This window comes from Ursus arctos, unplaced genomic scaffold (genome assembly GCF_023065955.2).
Source record: "Ursus arctos isolate Adak ecotype North America unplaced genomic scaffold, UrsArc2.0 scaffold_14, whole genome shotgun sequence".
NCBI classification, from domain to species: Eukaryota; Metazoa; Chordata; class Mammalia; order Carnivora; family Ursidae; genus Ursus; species Ursus arctos.
In genome coordinates this window covers 56,448,937-56,475,363 of record NW_026622808.1, presented here as the reverse complement: position 1 = coordinate 56,475,363, position 26,427 = coordinate 56,448,937, and positions in this window count along the sequence as shown.

Below are 26,427 nucleotides of genomic sequence, written 5' to 3'. Positions count from 1 at the left end.
CCATGAGACAAAGACCCAGGAAAGCGATGGTGTGATTCAGTCCGAGTTTGGAGGCCTGAGAAGCAAGGGAGCCCATGGTGTAAATACCAGTCTCAGGGTAGGAGAAGATGGAGATGAGATGCCCCAGCTCATGTAGTGATGCATGGAAAAAAGGGGCTAATTTTCTTTCTTCTGCCTTTTGTTCTATTCAGGCCCTCAGTGGGTGGGAAGATGCCCCCCCACTTTGGAAAGGACAATCTACTTTACTGAGTTAAATGTTAATCTCATCTGGAAATACCCTCAAAGCACACCCAGAAATAATGTTTAATCTGGGAATCCCATGGTCAATCAACTTGACATATAAGGTAACCATCACACCTATGGTCCCGGTCTTCTAACACCAATTAACACAGAGGTTGAATAATTTGCTGGTGTGCTCAGGAGTGTGAGGCATTTGACAAACTTTAAGCCGTATATGACTTGGTTTTGTTTTACGTAGTGGAAGTATTTCAGTAGGACTGTAAAGTCATTTTAGAGGTTGTGTGAGTTTACTAGGGCTGTCGTAACAAAGTAGCGCAACCTGGGTGGCTTACGCAACTGAAATTTCCAGTCAGGAGGCCAGACATTCTGAAATCAAGGTATGGGCTGGGATAGTCCCTTCTGACCACTGTAAGAAAATCTGTACTGTGACTCTCTCCTTGGTTTATAGATGGCCTTCTTCTCCCTGTGTCTCCTAACATTTTCCCTTTATGTGTTTCTCTCTATATTTCCAAATTTCCTCTTTTTATAGGGACACCAGTCATATTGGATTAGGTCCTATCCTAATGACCTCATTTTAATGGGATTGTTTCTTTAGCAATCTCCAAATAAGATCATGTTTGGAAATACTAGCTTTTGGGACCCCAATATAGCTTCTTTGCAGGGACACACATCAACTTATAACAGAGGAAATTAATAAATCAAAATCAAAACAAATAATAAAGCAAAACAAATATCCACACAAAGTATGTAGTCCAATGAAAAATACTATCAAATATCAGCTCCATGTGAAGCATGTAGGTAATGCAGGGCATATATATATTATTATGTTTCAACTCTGCCCTCAAAGAATTTATGTATGTGAAAAGTAAAGCAATAGGGCTTAATTTGTAGTTTAAGACAAAGGAATTTAAAAAATGGCGCAGGGAAGTTCATGCAAAATAGATTAATTAAATATGCAGCAGGGTTCAGAAAAGGAGAAACACCCTGTTGTTTGGGTGGTGAGATGTTCAGATGCTTTCCAGTAGATTACAAGCTTTGGCTACAGAAGTCTAAATCTATTAAGAAAAAATTATCCAACTGTCCAGTGATCGAAACGGCTGCTGTACTGACCTGTTTAGTTTGTTTGCCAGGATCCCACAAGTGCTGCATCCTAACTTTATTTCTTTGCCTTTGCTCCTATCTTTTTAAGTTAAGATGTCCTTTTCCATCTCCTCTCATCTCTTCCTCTTTCTCTCCATTTTCATCTTCAAATTCAAACTCATTCTTTAAATTTAAACTTATAAAGCTCCAACTGATTTCCTCTTCGCCTGTTTTGTGATATGTTGCCCTACATCCGTATCACCACATACACCTCCCATCAGACTAATCCAATTATTAGATAATACAATAGGATACTGTACTAAAGAACACATTATACATAAGCAGTTCCCTTAAAGTTAAGGATCATGTTTTACTTGTATCTCCAAAGCCTAGCATCCTATTGGAGAAATGATTCTAAAGTATAATTTTTAAATATTCTGCATGGGGAACTGGAGAAGCAAAAGTTCCTTCAATTCACAGATTAAAATTCCACTTTTGATGTCTTGGAGTGGGTCTGGAATTGTCTACTTATTGGCTGGATGAATCAAAGCTCTTTAGCTGCTATTGGCTTGAGAGAACTCAAATGGCCCAAACTCAAAAGTCCTGGTTACTAATCCCAAAGTAGTGCACATGCACAAGAATGTCTGCTCTGAGGGAAAGTGATAAACTGGTGTCTTTTGTGGCAATCACTGCTTGCACTTCTCAAGAATTAAAAAAAAGAAGAGAATCTTTGAAAAATTAAAATTTCTCTGTGAGAACATTATATGTCTTATCTAGAATCAGATATGTAGCTTGAGATATATTGAACAAAGAGTTCAGAAAAGGAAAATAAATTTAGCTTATTGTGATATGTTATATGGATCTAATTCAGCTCCCTTATTTCATAGATAGTGATAATAACTAACATTTAAGGGCCATTCTATATGCCAGGGAGCATGCGGAGCACTTTTAATGGATGGAGAAAATGCTCAGATTTCATAAAGCTATTTGCAAGCATATGATTATATGCAAATGCAACTTTAAGAAACGTTTTCCATTTAGACAGCACTATTTCTTGTATACCTGTTAATCACATATGTAAGAGATGTAATAAACCAGTTAAAAACATCGCCTTATTTTTATGTATCATGAAATTCTATCAAGAGAGACTTTTCCTGTGTTTTCCAAGGACGAGATGAAGTTTTCAGGAGAATAACAAACTGAATGTCAAAAAGCCCATAGAAATGAAATACTTTTTTTCTAATATGCAAGCTATAGCATTTTGGAACTATTATTTTTCAATATTAGCAACTATGTTTTGGAGGTAAAACAGATCAATACATTATAATTTTACTGTGTATCTCTGCACTGATGTTTCTGTCCTATTAAATCACGTAATGTATTCCTTTTTATACGTAGAAGATGACATAATTAATTTCTCTAAATTGGGAGTATTATGACTACAGTATTTTAATGGTGAGACTGTAAAGAAAGGGGGATATTGACAGGTTCACAGAGTTGGTAATCTCAGTGAAGATAACCAAAAAGTACCCAGAGAAAATCAGGTATGTTTCCAAAGCAGATTTTTTTAAAACAAACTAACTTGACCCATTCTAAGGTATATACTGATAAAGACAAACTGGGGGACTAAGTCATCAGTAATCGATTGAATCTACAGTATTCACCCATTCTGTCGTCATCATTTTAGATTGCTTAATTTGAGCAGGAAAGTGGTCCTGTCCGGAATTATTTCACATCATATAAACAAGCCAAAGACTAAAAAATATCTGCTGAAAGCTTATTTAATTGGAAAATATTTCCTTAGAAACAAGAAAACATCTGTCTTTAGAATTCTAAATATATTCATGTTATAGATGTTGCAGTGGTAGGGATACGTTGTCCTTGATTTCAAATTATATAGTCAGACATTGTGAATTATTATAAAATCATTTGCTAATATTTTCCTCTTTCTTAACTAGTTTAGGTATTAAGTCAGAGCATAGTAATGCTCACTCAATTCTTAGAAGGCCATACCCAGTTCACCTTATCCTTAGAAAACATACTGAACTTGAGTACCAAGCAAAGCCATCATTTGAATATTGGGCCATCAGGATATTGATAGATACATTACTTAGCTCTCTTGACAGTGTGGAGTTACTATTGTATATGAAATTGAGAGCATTTGCTGGCCAGGACAGACAAGAAAACAACAACCAAAATAAGTTGAAGTGCTAAAGGCAGCTCAGATACAGTTAAGGCCAAAGCCCACATGATTCCTGAAAGAATATGTCATCATTAAAGGCAAGAGCATCATGGTTTAAGCACTTACGCTTGGGTAAGTGACTTCACCTCCCTTGTTTTCTTGCCTGGAAAATGAGGAAATTCAAATGAATAAAAACAGATTATCTCACAGTTTGAGGAAACCCTTGAGAGCACTCAATCCAACTTGCAGCTAATATAGAATAACAACTGTGGATAACCTCATGGCTCAAGTTAAAGATAACCTCTTACTTGGTTAACTGGCTTGTTTCACAAAGAGACAGTTCTAATAGGTATTAATAGCACATTTGAACACAGCATTACAATTTAAAAGATGCTTTCATCCACATTACTTTTGATATTCATCATTTGAATGGATAATCATTTGATATATTCTAACACAGCCAACCTTTCAAATATAGCTCGACAACCCAAGTGTCCATCCATAGACGAATGGATAAAGGCACACACGCACACTGAAATATTACTCAGCCATAAAAAGAATGAAATGTTGCCATTTGCAACAACATAGATTTACAGGTTATAATGCTAAGTGAAATAAGTCAGTCAGAGAAACACAAATGCTATATGATTTCACCGACATGTGGGATTTAGGAAACAAATGAACAAATTAAAAAGAGATTAAAAAAAGAGACTCTTAACTAAAAACAAACTGGTGATTATCAGAGGAGATGGGGGGGATGGGTGAAACAGATGAAGGGGATTAAGATTACATTTATCATGATGAGCCCAGAGTAATGTATAGAATTGCTGAGTCACTATATTATACACCTGAAACTAACACAACATTGTACATTAATTATACTGGAATTAACTAATTAATTTTTAAAAATATGGGCTTGATTCACTGGAGGATCTCTTTAAGGAGCCATTTCCCTGCAACATGTAGATAATTGTTGACATGCTTATAAATATATTTAATGGAGAGATTGTGGTGGGGAAAGGAATTAGAAGGGAAATAACAATCTTTTTTTTTTTTTTAAAGATTTTATTTATTTATTTGACAGAGATAGAGACAGCCAGAGAGAGAGGGAACACAAGCAGGGGGAGTGGGAGAGGAAGAAGCAGGCTCATAGTGGAGGAGCCTGATGTGGGGCTTGATCCCAGAACGCCAGGATCACGCCCTCAGCCGAAGGCAGACGCTCAACCACTATGCCACCCAGGCACCCGGGGGGGAAATAACAATCTTAAGTGTAATTTAGAAAAAGCCACTGTTAATTATAAATACATGAGAAATTAAGAGGATCCCATTCTGAATGAGATATTTAAGAAAAAAAAGGTAACATTGTAAGAGTAATGGTTTCACTTAGTCTAGGAAAACTTCATGGCATGGATTAATATTTTAGGGTATTTGAAATAGAGTGGCCTGTCATTCTTACGAACTTTGCAATCCTATTGTTAGACTTCAGAAAAAATTTGTCAGACACAGGGAACAAACTGAAAGAATCTTTCAGGTGTGATGAAGCTGGAAGGCTGCTGCCACCTTGCTTCTACCTGTTGCCATATACACAAGAGAGAAAACTCCATGAGTCTCATGGATGACACCCCAACTTGGTGATCTTTTTCCCCTCTAGAAGGTAGTCCAAACAAATGTCATCCTCATCCATTTACTCCACAAATACAAATGTAACACTTTTTATGAGACAATTCCATCACAGTTATCCACCCACCAAAATCTATGTTACTCTTCCACAGACTAGAGTAATAGCTGGGAACTGGCTGTCCAGTCAGAAAGCACATTTCCCAGCTTCCCCTGCATTTTAATGGAGTCGTATGAGTATTTCTTGCCAATGGAATGTGAGTGAAAGTGGCATTTAGCACTTATGTTATGACATAGTTAAAACGTGTGAACTCCTTCTCTACACTCTTTTTTCCCCTTTATTTTCCTTGAGCACAGTAGACTCCGGAACAGTAGAGAATAAGAAAGTCCCAAGATAGAAAAATCTGAGTCCCTAAATCTTTAGATAGAGTAAAGCCATATTCTGAGGAGAAACACCTGCATCTGAACTGTTATTCAAGCAAGAAATAAGCCTCAATTGTGTTATGTCAGTGAACTTTTGATGTTTATTTGACATAACCTCGTATTACTCTAGTTAACATAGGAAGGCCCTGGTGAATAAGACAGATAAAAGCTGAGCTGAGCTGAGCAAGACTGGGGAAAAAGTTCTAGGTTTTGTTGTAGATTTCTTACTCAATATTGGTCACCATTTCTCAGGATGAGTTTCCCAGTTTCAGGTCATTCCATATTATATTTTCTTTTAAAAAAAATGCCAAATCAGCAAATTTTTAAAGTTTAAAACTCCTTTTTTGAAGCTTTAAAGGTGAAAATAATTAAACATGTTCCATTCTTTAATTTGTCTTGCTCAGGCCCTATTGAAATTTCACAGGCTTAAAAACACCTGAAAAGAACATGAATTCACACTTGTCTCCCTTTCATTATTTCATCCAGAAAGCATTTGTACCATGAACTATTCCACTAACTTTGGATTCTTTCCCAGGTTTGCTCTCCTACTGTTATAATATTGATTACTAGAACACTCTCTTAATACACTCATTATCAGAGAAGCGCAAAAGATTCTGAAAACAACCCTTAATTGTGTCAGCATTTAAGGTTAATTTGGTCTTCATTACTCCATTTTAAATTAGGCCTTATTTTCATACTAAAATTATTCATACCTTGATTTTATAACATAACTCATTCACCCCCTTAAAAGAAAAAAATGTTTTTTATTTTTTAATTTTTTAAATGTATGATCTATCAAGAGATCACAAAAGTACAGCAAATGCTATTTAACATCTTATTGGCCATCTGTCATTCTGTGAATGGTAGTCAATAATGATTTGTCAAACAATTAACAAAGTTAATAAATAGTCACAGAGTAACCTAATCTGCCCGCCACCAGTAGTCACTAGTTGGGAATTAATGTACTGAAACTATTCAGGATCACACCTGATACCCAACCAGATGGAGAGCAAACATGACATAACAGATGATGATTAATGATAAGGATAATATAATTCACTAATAACATTTTAGGTCCTGGAAATCCTTTCTCTTCTCTCTCCTCGTTAAGTTTGTAAACATGTGTTGTATAGTAGAGACTAGGCAGAGTGGTACAAAATCTTAGCAGTTTTTGCAAAAACATGTATGTTAATATGAAAGATGGAACTGAGGTCTAAAACTATTTGAATATCAAGTTGCCTCTTGAATTTTCCCATGATAGGAAAAACTAGAATGTGTATTATTAAAAAAATTAAAATGTTAACATTTATCCAAGTCACGAGGGGGCCAAGAATTCAAGTTTATAAAAGTAAGACTGTTTACAAAGGAAAACAATCAAAAGAGTAAATTTTGAGAATGGGAGAAGAATAAAATGAAAGAATTAGTCCTCAGGCAAGCCAGTTATTTCATCTACATGATAGAATCAAAGTTTAAATATTTTACAGATTATCTAATCCAAATAATTCCCACTGAAATGATTTCTCTAATAGCACCTTTGAGATATATGTATATGTGTGTGTGAGTATATATAGATGGGGAGTGGGACAGAGGGAGGGGGAGGGAGAGCAGGCAGTATTGCTGATTATTCAGAGACATTGGCTTTCAATCAGACTATCTCAGTTCAAATCCAAGTTCTGCCATCTTTGCTATGACCTTGGACAAATTATGTGTACTCTTTACGTTCCATAATAAAAAGATAAAGTTACTTAATACATGTAAGTGTTAAGAAGATTGCCCGGCACATGAAAAGTACTCAGAGTATACTGTTATTATCCCAACTCTTCTTAAACATTTGCAATGTCTGAGAGAACTTCGTTTCTGTACAAGGCAGATTATTCATGAATGAAAATTCTAAATTGTTAGACACCTCTGTCTCATGTTGTGTTTAATATTTTATCCTTGTTAATTTATACATGTTGACCCATGTTCTTTCCTTTAGTAAAGCAGTTCACAGCGAGATTGCCAAACCAGCAGCCTTAGTGTCACCTAGAGACTTGTTAAAGATATAAATTCTCAGGTCCCACTCCAAATGACTGTATCAGTCAGGATTCAACCAGAGAAGCATGTGTATGTTTGTACGTATATATACATATATTTATATTTATTTATATATTGCATATACTATATGTAGAGATAAATTTATTATAAGAAGTTAGTTTATATAATTGTGGGTGTTGGCTAAGCAAGTCCGACATCCTTAGGGCAAGGAGCTGGGAAAGGAAGATCACACATGGGCTGGTAACCCATGGGTATGGGCTGAAGTTGTCCACAGTGGTAGCCTCATTCTCTGTCTCTGTGTCTTTCTCTGTGTCCTTGTCTTACCCTTTCTTTTCCTGGCTCTCTCTCCATCTCAGGTCTAAGTGCTCTTTTCAGGCCTTCCAGCTGTGTAGGTCAGGCCCACCCCAAAACGATCTCCCTACTTTAGTCATCTAATTGGGGTTTTAATTACATCTGCAAAGCTCCTTCACAGCAACACCTAGATTAGCATTTGACTGAGTCACTGGGTAAGGTATTTGTGTTTGGTACAAATAAGCCGCTGCTCCCATTCCTTCCTCCTACTCTCCCATGCTATCTCTTGTAGCCCACCCTAACCAGAAACATACACGAAAGAAATTCTGGGGGAGGCCGTTTGGCACTGTCAAGCTGACACCCAAAGCCTGTCTAGTGATTCAGAAACTCTGGGGGTGGAGCCTAGCCGACTTAAGCCCTCCAGGTGATCCTGATACAGGATGAAATTTGAGAACTTGCTTTACAGCAACATAGCAATGTTCAGTTCTTATTTTCTATGACAACCATTAAATTATTTGAATATGGTTAGTATATGTTCTTAAAATATGTGCTTGGACATTCTGTATGTATGTAAAACCTTTCTGAGCTAGTCAACAAGTACAACATTTTGTCATATTTTTTCAAAAGCACAGGTTTTTAAAAAATATACTATTTTTCACATAGGCTCTGATTCACTCTGTATTCCCTACATATTACCTACATTATTTAAAATTGGTTAAAACATGTGTTTCTAAGAATTCATGATAATGTGACTTTATTATTTTTCCATAATAAATACATTTGAATTAATTTTCACACATTGTATAATCTATGTCCTATAATCATATCCAGAAATAGCAGTCTCAAAAACAAAAATATATCAGTATCTTCATTCAGCCATTCAGCAATGATTATGTGGTCCCATTATGTGCTAGCAGACGGAAGTAGGGCTTTATACTTGAAATGAGAATCGTAGATTCTGTTGAAAAAAAGAAGTAGCCTATAACCTGACCTATTAATGACACTATCCTTATTTTTGAGATAGATACATTAGGCTGAATTAGTCTGATGCTTTTTAAGCATTAAATTCATATAATTGATGCCCCCTGTTTTATTTCTATGTTTGCCAAATACTCTTCTGGTTATAATTTGTCATCTTTTACACCATTGCCTATGGGGAAAATGTATTATACCTACTGATGTAAGGCTGGTACACTTGATAGTTTTATTTCTTACTGGCATTTAACAGTTCTCATGAAGTGATAAACGAGCAGCATCTGACTTTAGTAAAAATCTTAGAAGCAGGAAATGAACTCAGATCTATGGAGAGATTATCAGTACATTATTTGTAAAAATCAATGGAAAACATTCACGTGCAAATACTTGCCTTTGTGCACCCAAAGTTTGGGCACTTTGGCATTGTTTTTGATGTTAAAAATGAGACAAACCCTTACATCTACCAAAACATAAGTGGTTTGTACAACCTTAATCCATACTATGGAATATTATCTTTCGGCTAAAAAGAATGAGATAGATTCACAGAAAGATCTCTAAAACATATTTTTACATATGAGTTAAGATATTTTGGAAAACAGTTCATTCTATATCAAAGATTGGCAAACCACTTCTTAAAGGGCTAGATAGTAAATATTTAAGGCTTTGCAGAACAAAACTGAGGTTTTCATGTGGGTTCTTATATAACTATTTAAAATGTAACAATTAAAAAATGTAAAACGACCCTTAGCTCACAGCCTATAAACAAACAGATGGCTGACAAGATTTGACCCAGAGGATGTAGTTGTCCAATCCCTAGTCTATATGATCCCATTTCTGTATCTACATAAATGACACAATGTCTATGCACAGGTCTGGAAAAATACACACCAAATTTATAGTATACGTATCAGGGGGCAGAAATGATATTGGGATGGGAAAGTGGTAGTCAAGTGGATATTGCTTTGTCTATAGTGTTTGAAATATTCACATGGATTTTACAGAAATACACACATACACACACAGATCAACATTCAACATTCTTGGGAGATGATAGAAACAAGAACTCTTTAAGTAGCAAGATGCCTGGCTACTGCACCAATCCCGGTGAAGTTTAGAGCATTAAACGTAACTTCACAGCTTTTCCTCGTATATGGGGCCTCCTATAGCATCAAAGAGCGGAGGGGAAACTATGTGAAGACCCAACCTCGTGTCAAGGGGGAAAGCAACAAGTCGGGAATTGACAAAATCTCTCTTGAGGGCAAAGACGTACATTTAACCCTGAACATATAACACAGTTCCTTTTCCCTCAAGACACGCCTGTTTCTCTGGAATACAACTCCCTTTCAAAATCCTTTCCAGACTTTCAGTCAAGATGGAGCTAACTAGACAATATGCAGTGGTGTTTCTAATCATTTTTTTTCATCTGCCTGATGTTATCTTCATATATTTCTATGCTCATGAGTTAGCGTCTACACTGTGCAGCCTTAACTTAGATTTAACTCAGTTTGGTCATAATTCTGCTATAATCTCAGTCTTTTTCACTTCTGTGACTAAAAAGATGCAAACTATTTGACAGTTTTGCTTGTCTTCTTATTGTGTTCTTCACTTCTCCATAAGTTTCTTTTGGCCTATAGGTTTTCTCTGGATTTAACTAACTTGATTTCTCTTATTTCCAGAAGCTAACCATAATGCCTTCTCCTCTTAGGCAGCAGATTTTTCCATTGTCTTTCCATTCTAAACAGGATTTCACACTTAACATTGCAAAAGTTGTCTCTCCTATGAAATGAGCTATTAAGAGGTAGTTATTTCATGGTTCTTCTGTGGTATCAACATATAATATGGTGCAGATCCTCCAGAGTATGTCTTCAAGGGCTTTTGTTCTTGTTGTCATCTGTGGTTCTCTTGAAGAAATTTCAAGAAAATTTGGTTGGGGTTAACCCTAACAAGCAGGGCTTATCTTTACCCCACTCATCTTAGGTGATACTCTCGTTCTTTTCAACATTCCATCAGGATCTCTATTATGCAATCTTACCTCAAACTCCTTCTTTCCTTCCTTCTTCCTTCCTCCCTTCTATCCTTCCTTCTTTCCTTCCTTCCTTCCTCCTCAAACTCCAGTTAAAAAAAAAAAAAGAGGGGCGCCTGGGTGGCACAGCGGTTGAGCGTCTGCCTTCGGCTCAGGGCGTGATCCCAGCATTACGGGATCGAGCCCCACATCGGGCTCCTCTGCTATAAGCCTGCTTCTTCCTCTCCCACTCCCCCTGCTTGTGTTCCCTCTCTCACTGGCTGTCTCTATCTCTGTCAAATAAATAAATAAAATCTTTTTTTTAAAAAAAGAATGAAACATACATGATTCTTTCATAGCACTATTAAAATTATCAATCCCTACAATGATTTCAGAGACACCACGACAGGCTCATTTTGGAATAAAGCACAAGTTTGCTTACAATCTGGACTACAGAGATAGCATCTCCCTTTGGAACAAAGGAGAGGTATGCTTATTGGTTCATTATAAAAGATTTATGTTCACTAAATTCAGAATTCCTATAAGGCAATCTGTAGCATGTGCAAGTGTAATCTGACACTCTTCATATCATCTGGCAAGAACTGAATCAATGAAACAATTAAAAAAATGCTAATGTCTGGCTACTCTTATTGGTTGCTACAAGCAATGAACTGTCCTTAGTCTCTGAGCCCATAGTCTCTTGTCTTACTACCGGATCCATGAAATTGTGGCAGGCTAACCTGTTATATGGCATACAGACACAGAATAAAATGTCAATCCCTTCACAATTCTTAACACAATATTGTTTTCCATTTTAAAATTTCTTTTTGGTCACATACTGGTATATTTGTAAAATATAAGCCTGTGGTAAGTAGCTTCTAAGATAATTCCCAATGACCCCTGACTCCTGTGTCATCTTCCCAAAGGGTGGGCCAGGTATTGTGATTTTTTTTCTAATGATTGGAACATAGTAAAGGATAGGATGTGACTTCCAAGATTATGTTATAAACAGATTCTGGCTTCCTCCTGAATACCCTTTTCTTTCTCTCTTATTTGCTCAGTACAATGAAACCCAGATGCCATTATACAATTTTCCCTATAGAGAGATCCACATGGCAAGGAACTGATGATAACCCCTATAATAGAGGCAGTGATGCACTGAAGTCCTCAGTCCAACGACACACCAGGAACTGAATCTTGCTTAGAATCACGTGGGTGAGAATGGAAGCAGAGCTTCTCTAGTTGAGCCGTCAGATGGGATTGGAGCCCTGACTGAAATTTTGATTGAAACCTGGTGAAAGACTCTGAAACAGAAGAGCTAGCTCACCCATGCCCAGATTTCTGATCTGCAGAAATTGATAATAACATCGTGCAGTTTTAGTCAGGTACATTTTGGAGGTAATCTATTAAGCAGTTACACAGTTCAAGGAGTAGCATCAGTTCATGGAGCACCCTTGCCCTACTCTAGATAATAAGCTCTGTGAGGGAAGCAATCTAATCTGACTTGCTCATAAATGTATCCCCATATACTGTATGGTACATGAAGGTTACTAAAAATTATTTTTGAAAAGATTAATGAACCACTGGCCAAATTCAATTATGGTGAGCATATCTGTTAATGAGATATAAACTGAGGATTGAGAAGTATGAGGGGCAGTGAAAGTCATGTGAGACAACTGTAGTATAATTAAGAGGACGGTAGGATGGTAGGTGACATGTTAATGGATGGAAGAGGAGTCTGGAAGTAATCACTTAAGGAGTAATGTATGAGATATATTCTTGATGTACACATAAGCATAAATGAACCTAAATACATATATAAGAGACTTGGCTCAGATACTTGTATATTTTAACAAACCCCCGTCCCTCTCCTTAATTTTCTATCATTTTTAACTTCCATTTATGTATGTATATATATATATATATATATATATATATATATATATATATATATATATATAGCTTTAAGAGATTACCATTTTGGCTACCATTTTGGTAACAAATCAGTGCTTAAAAACACCTAGAGTTTCAGACTGTTGCTACTGATTGTGTGACTGAGGTTATTTAAACTGTGTGGCCCACGGCGACTACAACTGTAAAAAGATCATTCAGTTAAATGGTCTCTAATGGCACCTCTAAAAAGTAAAAATTCTAAGAATCCCTGATCCTTCTACAAAAATTAAAGTAAGTCAGCACACAATGGCTTGAAAAAAACATTCTATGAAACTTTTTAAAAAGCAGGTCTAATTCTAATTTAAGGCAATCCCACAAATTTAATAAACAGGTATCTTAAAAAATATACCTAAAATACTAAAATTAGTTCTCAGGGGTGCCTGGGTGTCTCAGTCGGTTAAGTGTCTGCCTTCTACTCAGGACATGATCCCGGGGTCCTGGGATCTAACCTGCTTTGCGTTCGGGTTCCCTGCACCCCGGGAGTCTGCTTCTCCCTCTCCCTCTGTGCCTTCCCCCCACACTCATGCATGCGGACTCGCTCTCTAATAAAGAAATAAAATCTTTAAAAAATAAGATAAAATACTAAAATTAGTTCTTAAGGCTAGAGAAATTAGTTTCCAAGAAAAAGTAATTATTCAGGATCACCACAATTTCACTGATTTCAGAGTCCCAAGGAAGAGCTCATTAAACTTGATAATTTTCTTAAAAATATTATCATTTAAAAATTTTAATTCATAACTTATTTTGTTTTAATTTTGTCTTTTGAGGGATTTTATGTTTACTTTTGATTGATTCCAGCTAACAGAGAGTCTGTCATTTTAGCTTGCAGTTTCTTTATTGCCTGATATCTATTCAAGTAAATCTATGACTTGTAAATAATAAATCAACTAAGAAATTCCATTATGTATTGGTATATTTAAAAAGAAATGCATATTTTTATACTAATAAAATTATACATTATTTCCAATTTTCTCTAATGGATTTTCTTATTTTATATTTTCAAATTTTCCCCCACTGGATTTCCTTAATGTAAGACACAACAATACACTTGCTCAAGCTGAAAGTGTTAAGAAAAATTATGAAGAAAGATGGATAACTTGCTACCTAGGGAAACAAATCTATTTAGGTGGAAGGCTTAAAAACTGCCTGAAATGGACTATCACATTCTAATTCAATAAGACAAAAGATAGAATATTCATGCTTAGACAAGTAAATTGCTGATTGTCAAATTAAGAAATATTTCAAGCTATTGTGAAACAAAATTTATAAATGAAGACAACAGTCATTTTTTATGAAATATAATTCACAACAGACAAGAGAAATAACAAATTTAAAAGTCTATAGAAAAATTTGTTTCATTGGTAAAAGCTTGTAAATTTTCAGGATTTAATAAATCAGAGACTGAAAAGTGCTGATTTAGTAGTGATAAAGGCACTGAAGTAGTAAATTAGTTTCTATGACTTTACTTTTTTAAAAACACAGTTTCTTTGCTGACATAAAGTAAATAAGCATTGAAAGTATTTATATGCATAAAATGGCAGATTTTGATTCTATCCACAAAATTCCTCGATATGTTGGTTATAATTTATACAAGGTGCCTTCACTGGGTCCCTTTCCTTTTTACGGCCATGCGGTTATGTCTTAGGTTCTAAAAAACACATTCTCTTACTCGGATATAATTGGACAAACTGAATTTGTCACTGCGAACACAACCAGAAATGTCACATTTTAATATAAAACTCAGCTAATCTACTGTGACAAGCTCACCATTAAAGGACCCGGGTTGTACTTCATATGTGGAAACAATGCTTAAAAAGCCTCTCAGGAAACTCTGAGGCATTACGTATTACCTCCTGGCAGATCAGGGTCATTGGCAAATTTGGAAGGCTTTGGCAGAAAGGGAAAAAGTCCTTTTGTAAATATGAAAGACAAAATTTGGTGGAGATAGATGGTTTTCTGTTCTCAGAGTAGTCGACTTCATAAAACTTCGCAAAGGTAAAGGAAAGAGAAAGACTCTTGTGGTACTCAGACTCACCATATGGACATTCTATAGCACTTGAGATTTATTGATCACAGAATATGGGGCTTTGGTGTGTTAATTAACACTTTTTACACCTATATAGATAAAATTGGCCATGATGGATAAAGCATATATCACATGACGACACAAACTCATAGACCATATAAAATTGCTGCTGATATTATTTTGGAAATTATTCCCAAATGTGGGGAAGTTATTCAAAGGAATAATATCATCATACTTATTAGAACACATGTTTTACTTTCAAAATCAGGTAAGAAAATGTAATATAATGAATGCTTTAAAAAATTCTTACAATAATTTAAAGGAGACAGCATAGAAGAAAAAGCAATGAAGAAATAAATCTATAGAAAAATCCTATCACTAGCATAGAGTTCCTCTCAAAGCTTGGATTTTAAGGTTTCCAGATGGTTGAAGAGCAAATTCTGTAGTGGTTAAAGAGTAAAAGTCTCATAATATGAAAAAAAAAAAAAATTAAATGCCATAGGCTGGCTTGTGTGAAAAGAATTTGCAATGAAAAGAAATGAAGACAGTGAAAAATAAATTTTCTTAATTATATTACAGTTTAAGGTATCACATATGATCAAAATTTCAGTTTTTAGATACTGTGTTAGTTTCTTAGATATTGTGAAAGTAGGGCTTTCTTTTATTTATTAAACTATATAATGGTCATAATATTATTGACCCAGTGTTAAAATGCATTAATAAGAATAGTATAGTTTATTACCCTAAAATTTAGCAGTAAAACTGTGATATATCTGCTCAACACACATAGACAATTAGAAAATTGTACTGAAACTGATTTCTCAATTCATGAACCTTTTGCACTTTATTTCAATCTTTGAAACAGAAATGCACACTTACTGGGGTGCCTGGGTGCCTCAGTCAGTTAAGCGTCTGATTCTTGATTTCAGCTCAGGTCATGATCTCAGGGTCCTGAGATCGAGGCCCTTGGGGGGCCCTCTGTGCTCAGCAGGAGGTCTGCTTTGAGATTCTCTCCCTTTCTCTCTCTCCCTCTGCTCTTCCCCCGCTCGTGTTCTCTCTCTCTCTTTCTTTCTCTCTCTCTCTCAAATAAATAAATCTTTTTTAAAAAATGCACACTTACAAAATCATTATTTTTATTTCTCTATGATATCTAGATTAAGGCTTCTAAACCTTTTGAAAATAAGAGTAATTTTCAAAGATAAGCTTATTATTACACAGAATACAAAAAGTGTTTCCTGAGCTCCAATGATACAACCAGACCTGAAATGGATTCATTGCTTGACATAAGAGAAAAATGACCAATTCTGCCTCTGGGGATCTCAAAATCTTGCTAAGAAGTCTTGATGTACATTTATAAAACAATACCACTCACAATTGAGCATAATTAACCTAATACTGAAAAGAGCATTTTGATTACATTTTGTGATACACTTCATAGATCACTCAATAAAAAATAAGAAAAAATATAATTGTGAATTTTAGGGTTAGAATTATTAATTAGAACAATAGCCATTCACCTCCACAAAACATTGTTTTATGAAGCCATTAAACTGACAGTATCAGCAGTAGACTCCTTGACCATAATGTGTTTTGAGATATTTGAATGAAATGCATTAAATTACCATCACTAATGACAATAATCACTATTTGTCTTTTTTAAAAATCTAGGAGGAAATATGTGAGGGTCTAAAACGAAGAGAATTATAACAAACTATAGTGACCACTGGAATATATCACATCGCTCCCTACTTGTCTCCTCTCCATGTTCAAACTAGGAATCGATATGAAGTTGAGTGGGTTTATAATTACGTGAAGAATGACAGTCAATTTTTAAAAATCTTAATGTCTTAATGTCTTAACACAGCAGTTTCTAAAACTGTATTTCATAAACTAATAAAATAATAATTTTAAATGGGTCTTCCACAGACTAAATGTTGTGTCCTCTCAAAACGCATACATTGAAACTGAATTCGTATGTGATAGTATTTGGAAGTGGGGCCTTTGGGAGGTGATTAGGTCATGAGAGTGGAGCCCTCATGAATGAGATTAAAGCCTTTATTAAAAAGTCTCCAAAGAACTCCCTCACCCCTTCCTTAATGTGAGCGTAAGGCAAGAGAATGGGCTCTGAGCCAGGGAGAAGGCCCTCACTAGACATCAAATCTGCTTGTAACTTGATCTTGGACATCCCTGTCCCTAGACCTGTGAGAAGTAAATGCTGTTTATAAGCCACTCAGTCTATGGTATTCTCTTAGAGCAGCCAGGACTGACTAAGACAGGGCTGTTGTCATAGTTTTGCTCATTAAAAAATCATCAAGTAAAAACATAATCTGAAAATTGAAAGCACTTCTTTAGATTAAACAAATTTAACTCTATGGGAAAACCTTCACTGAAGGGTCCTTATTTTTCTTTTTGCCCAAACCTCTGACTCCACTGGGGCTGGATTTAGGGATTCTACTGCTTAAAAGCTCTTTCTCCCATAATCCACATCTTATCTTCCTTCTTGATGAGGACCAGGCTTTTTGCTCCCTGATTTATGATGCACAATTAACCAGGGATTTATGAATATTAGGCAATGTGAAAATGCACTTGGGCTTTAAAATCAGCACCACCAAAGGGCACAACGCCTGGAATCACCTTCTTATTGTGTCCTATGTGAATGCTTCCCCCACTGCAAGAACACGGAGCGTATACAATGTCAACAATAGTTTTGAATCTGAGTAACACTGAACCCGCTCCCCTTGAAATGTAGGGTACTCTGATGTGGACAATATCACCTCATTGGGAGATTTGGATAATTAAAAAATAATACATTTCCCTAAAGACAACAGAAATCTTCATATTGCCTCCCCTCCTCTTTTTTAAGAACACAATGGGACAAATGTTGATGGGGAAGCAAAAGAAAAACAGCTGGGAAGAAATTATAGAAGACACAGTTGACCCTTGAACAACACAAGTTTGAACTGCATGGGTCCACTTAAATGTGAATTTTTTTTTCAAAAAATACAGTACTGTAAATGTATTTTCTCTTCCTTTTGATTTCTCAGAAACATTTTCTTAAAAAGAATTTCTTTTCCCTAGCTTATTTTACTGTAAGATACAGTATGTAATACATAGAACATACAAAATATGTGTTATTTATGTTATTAGTAAGGCTTCCAGTCAACAGTAGGCTATTAGTAATTAAGTTCTGGGGAAGTCAAAAGTTATACACAGGAAGGAGGGCTGGTGCTTTGAACCCCCCTGTTATTCAAGGGTCAACTGAATTTTGCAAATGCAATACTGAGATGTTTCTATTATAGTATTCTTTGTATCAGTCAATGAAAGGGACATATCCTGTGTTCATGATGTACTCCCAGGTGTCACTAAATCAGGGGAATTCTCAAAGATTCTGTGAACTAGAAAAGGTTTTATCACCTCAGTGTTATTCCAGTGGTCTAAAAACTGATGACAGCTTGTAGAAATTATCTAGTAATACTATGACCACTGTTTACATATTTAGCCAGGTAAGCACCATAACATGTCATTAAATTACTGAAAGAGATGTGTCTTTATGGCATCATAACAGTCTGAAGTAGAATTGCTAAAAGTCTTCTATCTAAAACCAAACAGTTTACATAATCTGAAACCCTAATCTTAGAGTTTATATGTGTGAATATATCTATTTCAGAAAACTTAGGTTGCTTAGTAGACTCTCCTGCAACATTCTAAGAAGTTCTAATTGGGAGTTACTATTGGATAACACTCAGTTATAAAAATGATTTAAATACTTAACTGAATTTTAAGTAGAACAACAGGAGAGAAAAAGATTTAAGCAAATGGTTTCTTTTTGTCAAAAATACATAAACCCTTTGAAATAGTACCAAACAGACTCTTTAAAGCATAAATCCCTGAATGCAGTGATGAACTATAAGTGTGACTGGTTTGGGTATAAAATTGAAAAAGGACAAGGTACAATAGCTATTAAATGAATACAATTTTTCCATCATGTAACAATAAAGCTATCACCCACTCTACCTACACACTTTTCAACATTAAACTTTACCTGACACTGGAAAGGATATCTTTTGGGATATTTTGTGGACAGGCAAGTTTCAATGCTTATACAGAGGACAAATCTACACCTTGAATTTGCAGATGCTTTGAATGAAGGCAAAAGCCATCAATGAGGTATAAACAATTTGTAGAACCTCATAAAATATTTTCTCTTGCTTTCTTTTCAGAAGTAGAAGATTAAAAAGTAGATTCTGCAAATATCACTGCAGTCTTATGTAGAGAATTATCCAGAAACAGTATTTTTTCAATATAGTTTAAGTAATCTATCCCAAGGATGTCCTTGGTCACTTCATTTCACTTCCTTTTTCAACATTAAGGTATTTTTTGTAGAATTTGTCTCATGTGATGAAAATGCATTACTAACTCAACTGAAGCTGAGAAGTCTCAAAAATTTTCATGAATAAATGCCCAACTTCTTGATCAGAAATAGTGTCCTACTGAAAAGACTAGCATGTGGCATTAAGTCCATAATTTCTCCGTGAGAGAAAAGAAATAAAGATAAATAATCTCTGAATGGACTCAAAGAGGATGGAAGCAAATGATGTCAGATGACTTCTGAATGCATGAGAGAGAAAAGAAATTGAATCCCATTATATGATTATTGCTAATGTACACAAGTGAGAGGAAGAGAATAGTAGAGGACGAAGATGGCTCAATGAAGAAGGATGATTTGAAGCAAACACTGTTGAATTGAATTGGAAAGAACTAAACCAAACAATGTCATACATCTGCTGCTTAATAAATGAAAAGTGAATGAGAAAGAGCCACGTCAGAAGACAACTGCTGAGCAAATGTGAATTAAACCAAGACAAATAATGTTCAAGGACTGTTACTGAGAACAGCAGGATGAACTAAGACAGATGATATAAAATACCAATCTATAAATGAAATAATGACAAATGAAGATCAGTGTTTCCAGATATAAAAATAAACAAAAAAGGGAGTACCCTGTCATGGAATTTTGAGAGGTGCAATTACAAAAGCTATATCTAGCGGCTTCTATTGACTGCCTACCCCAAGTGTATCCTCTATCCTCCTTCCTAACATAGCTTCAATCTTGGTCAATTAGCTTCTCCACTACCAGCCAACCCTTCTTAGCCAGGTTGGGCAACAGAAGACCTAATTTCCAAAGACCCTGTAATATGTGATGAATTAATATTTCCTAATCATATAGAACTGTACCAGCTATATCACCTCTGGGAAAATTGAGAAATTGTTCACTCAAATTAATTTCCATAGGGTGTATATGTCTCCCACGGGATATAAACCAGGAAGTGTATTTCTCCAGTAGCTATGGGCAGTCATCTCAAAACCCAAAAGACACCAGCTTTAAGATGAAAACAAGAGTAACTAGGGCAGAGTATTTACACAGAAAGCATCATTAGCCCTGAATTAACCAATCCTAGCCTTTTAAGGGAGTCTGACTTTCTGAATTTTTTGTTATTTACAGTAGAAAGAATTCTAAATAGTAAGTCTCTCTCCTGAAGTAAAAAAATACCGTCTACTGCCACCCTCCAAAATACACACACACACACACACACACACACACACACACACACACACACACACTTTGGTGATAAACCACCTCCATTTGAAAAACATTTTTTTTTACTATGCTTTCCTTTCAATTGCTTAACACTCTTTCAATTGCTTAACATTAAGTCTCTTAACTTGGGCTGATTCTTTAAAGTCCACCAGTATAAACTGTGAAATCTACTGCTCAGATGTTTTGAGACAGACAAGAAAATTATTTAGAAATAATCATTTTCTGAGGAATATGGTCTAGGATATCCCACCCATTAGAAGACCACATTGTTACATCTACAAGGAGCTAACCATCACCCTCCCTCTTTCAAGTTTTTGACTGAGCAAAGACTTTATTTGAATGTTTATCTAATACACTTAAGCAGCCAAAGTTACATAAAGTGATTTCTGAAAAAAATCTTCAGAATCTTATTTGTCTATATGTCATATGATGCACTATCTGTCCATGAACAGAAATAAGTCTCAAGCCAAAGCAATTTTGAGAAAGTAAAACAAAGCTGGAGGTATCACAATGCCAGATTTCAAGATATACTACAAAGTTGTAGTAATCAAAACACTAAAGCACTTGCACAAAAAGAGACATATAGATCAATAGAACAAAATACAGAGTCCGGAAACAAACCCACACTTTTATGGTAAATTGATCTATGACAAAGGGGGCAAGGATATACAATAGGAAAAAGACATTCTCTTCAATAAATGGTGCGAGGAAAACCGGACAGCTATATGCAAAAGAATGAAACTTCCACTTCCTTACACCAAACACAAACTTCAAAATAGATCAAAGACCTCAATGTGAGACATGAGACCATAAAACTCCTAGAAGAAAACATAGGCAGTAATTTCTATGACATTGGCCATAGCATCATTTTTTAAGATATGTCTCTTCAGGCAAGAGAAACAAAAGCAAATATAAACTATTTGACTACATCAAAATGAAAAAGCTTCACAGCCAAGAAAGATAGCAACGAATTGAAAAGGCGACCTAACAAATGGGAAAAGGTATTTGCCAAGACATAGCTGATAAGGAGTTAATATGCAAAGTATATAAAGAATCCATACAACGCAACACCAAAAAATAATCTGATTAAAAATGGGCAGAGGACCTGAAAAGAAATTTTTCCAAAGAAGACATCAAATGGAGGCCAAAGATACATGAAAAGAAGTTCAACATTACTAATCACCAGGGAAATGCAAATCACAACAGTAATGAAATATCACCTCACACCTGTCAGAATGGTGAGGATGTAGAGAAAAAGGAACCCTTATGCACTGTTGGTGGAAATGTAAACTGATCCAGCCACTGTGGAAAACAGTATTGGGGGTTCCTCAAAAAATTAAAAATAGAAATTCCATGTGATCCAGTACTTCCACTACTGGGTATTTACCCCCCCCCCAAAAAAAGAAAACACTATTTCAGAAAGACATACACACCCTGTTGTTTATAGCATCATTAGTTACAATTGCCAGGATGTGAAGAAACCCAAGTGTGCATCAGTAGATGAGTGGATAAAGAAGATGTGATATATATACACAATGAATATTACTCAACCATAAAATGAATGAGATCTTGCCATTTGCAGCATGGATGGACCTAGACAGTTTATGCTAAGTGAAATAAGTGAGAAGGAGAAAGACAAATACTATATGATTTCACTTATATGTGGAATCTAAAAAATGAAACAAGTGAAAAACAAAAAGCAGAAACAGACCCATAAATACAGAGAACAAAATGATGGTTGCCAGAGGGGAGGAGGAGGGGAATGGGAAAAATGGGTGAAGGGGAGTGGGAGATACAGGTTTCTAGCTATTGAATAAGTAAGTCATAGGGATAAAAGGTACAGCATAGGAAACATAGTTAATGATATAGTAACAGCATTGTATGGTGTCAGATGGTAACTACACTTGTGAGCATAGCATAACACATAGACTTGTCAAATTACTATGTTGTACACCAGAAACCAATGTAACATTGTCAATTTTACTTTAATTAAATATATATATATATATCACAAATATCTTTCCATAATAAATTACTATAATTTCTGTATGGTTTTCCTTGATGGGGAAATTTATTAAAACTGATCCTCCTTTCTTGGACATTTAGATTTTCATTTTTTCCTATTTCAAATTATACTTCCATATTTCTTTTTAATTGTTCTTTAAATTCCAGTTAGTTAACATACAGTGTAATATTAGTGCTCATCTCAAGTATCCTCAAGAAATAGTCTTATATTTCACATACTTCTACCTTTTCTGCTGAGGGATACATTCCTTACAAATAGAATTCTTGGATGAAATGACATTAACTACAAATACATTTTTTAAGTCTCCAGAAAAAGGGAAATAAATCTCAGCATAGGCTCATTGCAGGAGTCTTGGAGTATACCAGTACCTTCACACTCTTTAGATTAAAAAATCGAGGCCTACTCTAGGAAGTTTCCACAATTTATCAGTTATACTATTCTCTTTCATTTTCTTTAGCCACACCAACATCTGACACAGTTAATGACTTTATCTAGCTTTCCTTCTCTTTGGCATCATGGTGAAATGTAAGAACCTTTGCTTAGCTAGAGACAGAAGGTTTTGCATGTGGTCCCATTTCTACCATCCTTGCAGTATAACTTTCAGGAAGCTTAACTGGAAGACTCCCAATCTATGACTCCTCTTCTGAGCTCCAGATTCATAATTCTAATGAGCTGGATAACTTCAGGGAAGAAACTAATTTCCAGAGTCTCAATTTCCTCCAGTGACTTGACAACTTTACAGAGTTGCACCAGGTATCAAAAAGAACATGCAAATGTCATCTGAAAATTGTAAAGTTCTATTTAGAGCTATGTGATCATTATGAAATACTTCCTTGAAGCTACATTTCCTCTTTTTCTCAGCTCTGATCACAGATTGGGTTCTTAGGAAGCGCATGCTGAGTGGAGTTTGGAGTGCAATATTTTTTTTTCCATGAATCAATACCTGTGAATGGAAGAAGGAGGAAGTGGGATCATGCAGAAGAACCTGAATTGCAAAGCAGGCCTGCCTGACCTCGTCTTGGTCAACCATATGGAGTACACGAAGCTCTATAATGAGTATTATCTTCTGCAAATACCCGCTGGATGGCCAAGATGGCAGATGTCTGCACGTTTACCTTGTCTAGTCATTGTGTTTGGGATGTTTTTGGCATGTTGTGACCTTGGGTGGACCAGCTTTCTGAAGCTCAGGCAGATCTTGAAGAAGCAGACAGCTGGAGGATGTCTTCTGACTGCCTGCCCACAATAGGACACCTCCTTTTGAGGAGGGGCTGAGGGAAACATCTCCAAAATATACCTCTTACGTAAGTTTGTTATATCTTCTGCTTTCTCTGACATCCTTGATACAGGTCTCTGCAACTATTCAGTCTGAGTCTTCGATTTCTCTCCTTTCTTGTTTTCTTCTGTGAAGGTCTCTTTCACTTATTGGGTTTGAATTCTCCAAGAAGATGACTCCTAATCTATGAACTGGGTTCCAGTCCATCATTTAGTAGTACGTGTAAGGTGTAAACACCTCAATTTGATTCCATTCTGAAAATGAAATCTTTTTAACAGTTCCTTCCCATCTCTTTCCATCTCTACTCTTATCATCTAAATTGGCACCAAATACTACAGTAAACAGCCCAAAGATCTTATCACCTCGCATTCTTCTGCCTCCATCTCTACTTCCCAACAAATTCTTCCTGTGTGAATTTAGTTTTCCCATTCATTAGTTTGACTTAGATGACCTTTTGGATTCTGATCCAAATATTGACATTCATAATTTTCCTAAAAAAAATTCCCCAGTCTAAAAAAAATTCTCCAGTCTGATCAATCTGGTCCAGATACCATCACCTGGAACACCCATAATTTACTACGTTTGCATATTGGCTCTTGCCCATTTTTTTAAAGTAAGCTCTGTGCCCAACATGGGGCTTAAACTCACAACCCCAACCATCAAGAGTCACATGTTCTACTAACTGCGCCAGCCAGGCACCCCACTGCCCTTCTTGTTATGTGAAGTCTCTACATATTCTTCTTTTAGATAACTTTTTGTCTTCATTATCCACCTTAAAAAATGCATTTTTGGTAAGACCAGTCTTTACCCTTTCAATCTTATATTATTACTTAATCCTTTAAATTTTGATGACACTATTTTTACTATTCATTTGAAACAAATGAAGAGTATTTTGATTTAGAAATCAAACTCGTATTTTAATAGTTCTAAAAATTCCTATAGAATAATTATAGACCGGATATTATATTAGGTCTCAATATTCTCAAGTGAGGGGATAAAAAGTCTGTGAACATGTACAGAGTACAATCCAGTGGGTAGAGAGACAATCAATAACCAGATAAATAAACATAATATTGCTATTATGTCCTTAGAATAACATGCTCCTAGTATTCTGAATGTATATAAAAAGGAAATTTGACAATATCAAGAAAGCCAGAGAAAGTTTCCCTTAGGAATTAACTATTGAACTGAAATCTACATAATAAATAGGAGTGAATTAGTTGAAAATGGTAGGAAAGAACAAGGGTAGAGAAAATCATGTATATAAAGATACCGTAATGGAGGATAGCATGGGACTTACGGGGCATACACAAAAGGTTGGTAGAAGTGGAAGAGGAAGAAAACAAACATATGAAATGAGTCTGAATGTATAGGCAGGAGGTACCTGGAACACTTTGTGCAATACACCAAAAGTTTTTGTTTGGTCTTAAACTAAGGGCACTAGAAAGCCATTGGGAAATTTTAAGTAGGGGTATAATAGCAGATTTTCAGAGTATAAGTAAAAATGAAACAAAACTCCACCCACATCATCTCTGACTCTGGTATAGAGAAGAGACTGATGGGGTGCAAATAAAGACCTGAGAAAACTATTTAGGGAACTATTACCTTGTATCCAGTAAGAGATGATGGCATCACGACTTAAGAGTGGAGGTAGTGGAAAGGGAGGGATGTAGGTAGATTTATGTTTGCTTGTTTTTTTTTTTTAAGATTATATTTATTCATTTGACAGAGATAGAGAGAACAAGCAAGGGGAGCAGCAGGCATAGGGAAAGGGAGAGGCCGACTCCCTGCCGAGCAGGGAGCCTGATGCAAAGCTCTATCCCAGGACCCTGGGATCAAGACCTGAGCCGAAGGTAGATGCTTAACCAACTGAGCCACCTAGGAGCCCCAGATTTATGTAGTATTTAGAAGGCAAAAGCTCCACTGTTGGTGCTTAGTTGGCTATCAGATTTGGGGGAGTAAAGATTCATGAAGGCAATGCTTTTGGGTCTGGTTTGCCTGACTGAAAGTTCTACCAGTGTAGAGAACCAACCAAAATAAAATGATCAGGGTTACAAAGATCAAGAGATAAGATGTGTGCTTGTTAATTATGAGATGCCTTTATGGCCTACAATAAGAGATTTAAAGTAAGGCAGAAGAAATGATTAATATGGAGCTCAGAAGAGAGATAGAGCCTGGAGATGTAAATTTAGGAGTTAGCTACAGGCAGAAACAAAATTTCAAAATTCAACTGCATTATTACTGTGAAACAGTGAACAAATATGGCAAATGAATGCACTCCCTAAATCTATGTTTCCTTATGCTTGGACATATGGTCATGGAGCTAGTGTTATGCTTTACAGACCCTCTTGTATCCAAGTGTAACCATATGAGTACATCCTCACAAACAGAATGTGACAGAATCAGCGGGGCCAACTTCTAGGTGGTTTACTTATTTATTTATTTAATTAGTTTGTTTTTCTTCATAAAAATACTTGCCCTGAACTTACTTATCCTCCTCATTCAAGCGGCTGAAATTAAGTACTGGGAGTAATACTGCTGATCCATCAGCCCATTGCTGAGATCCCTGAATGACTTTTTGGAGCAGAGCCTGCTTACCTGCCACCACCCCTTTAGAGAAATAAACGTTTATCCTTTTGGATCCACTGCAATTCTGGATCTTTCAGTCATATCCATTGTTTACTTAAATTTTCAAGGGCTCAG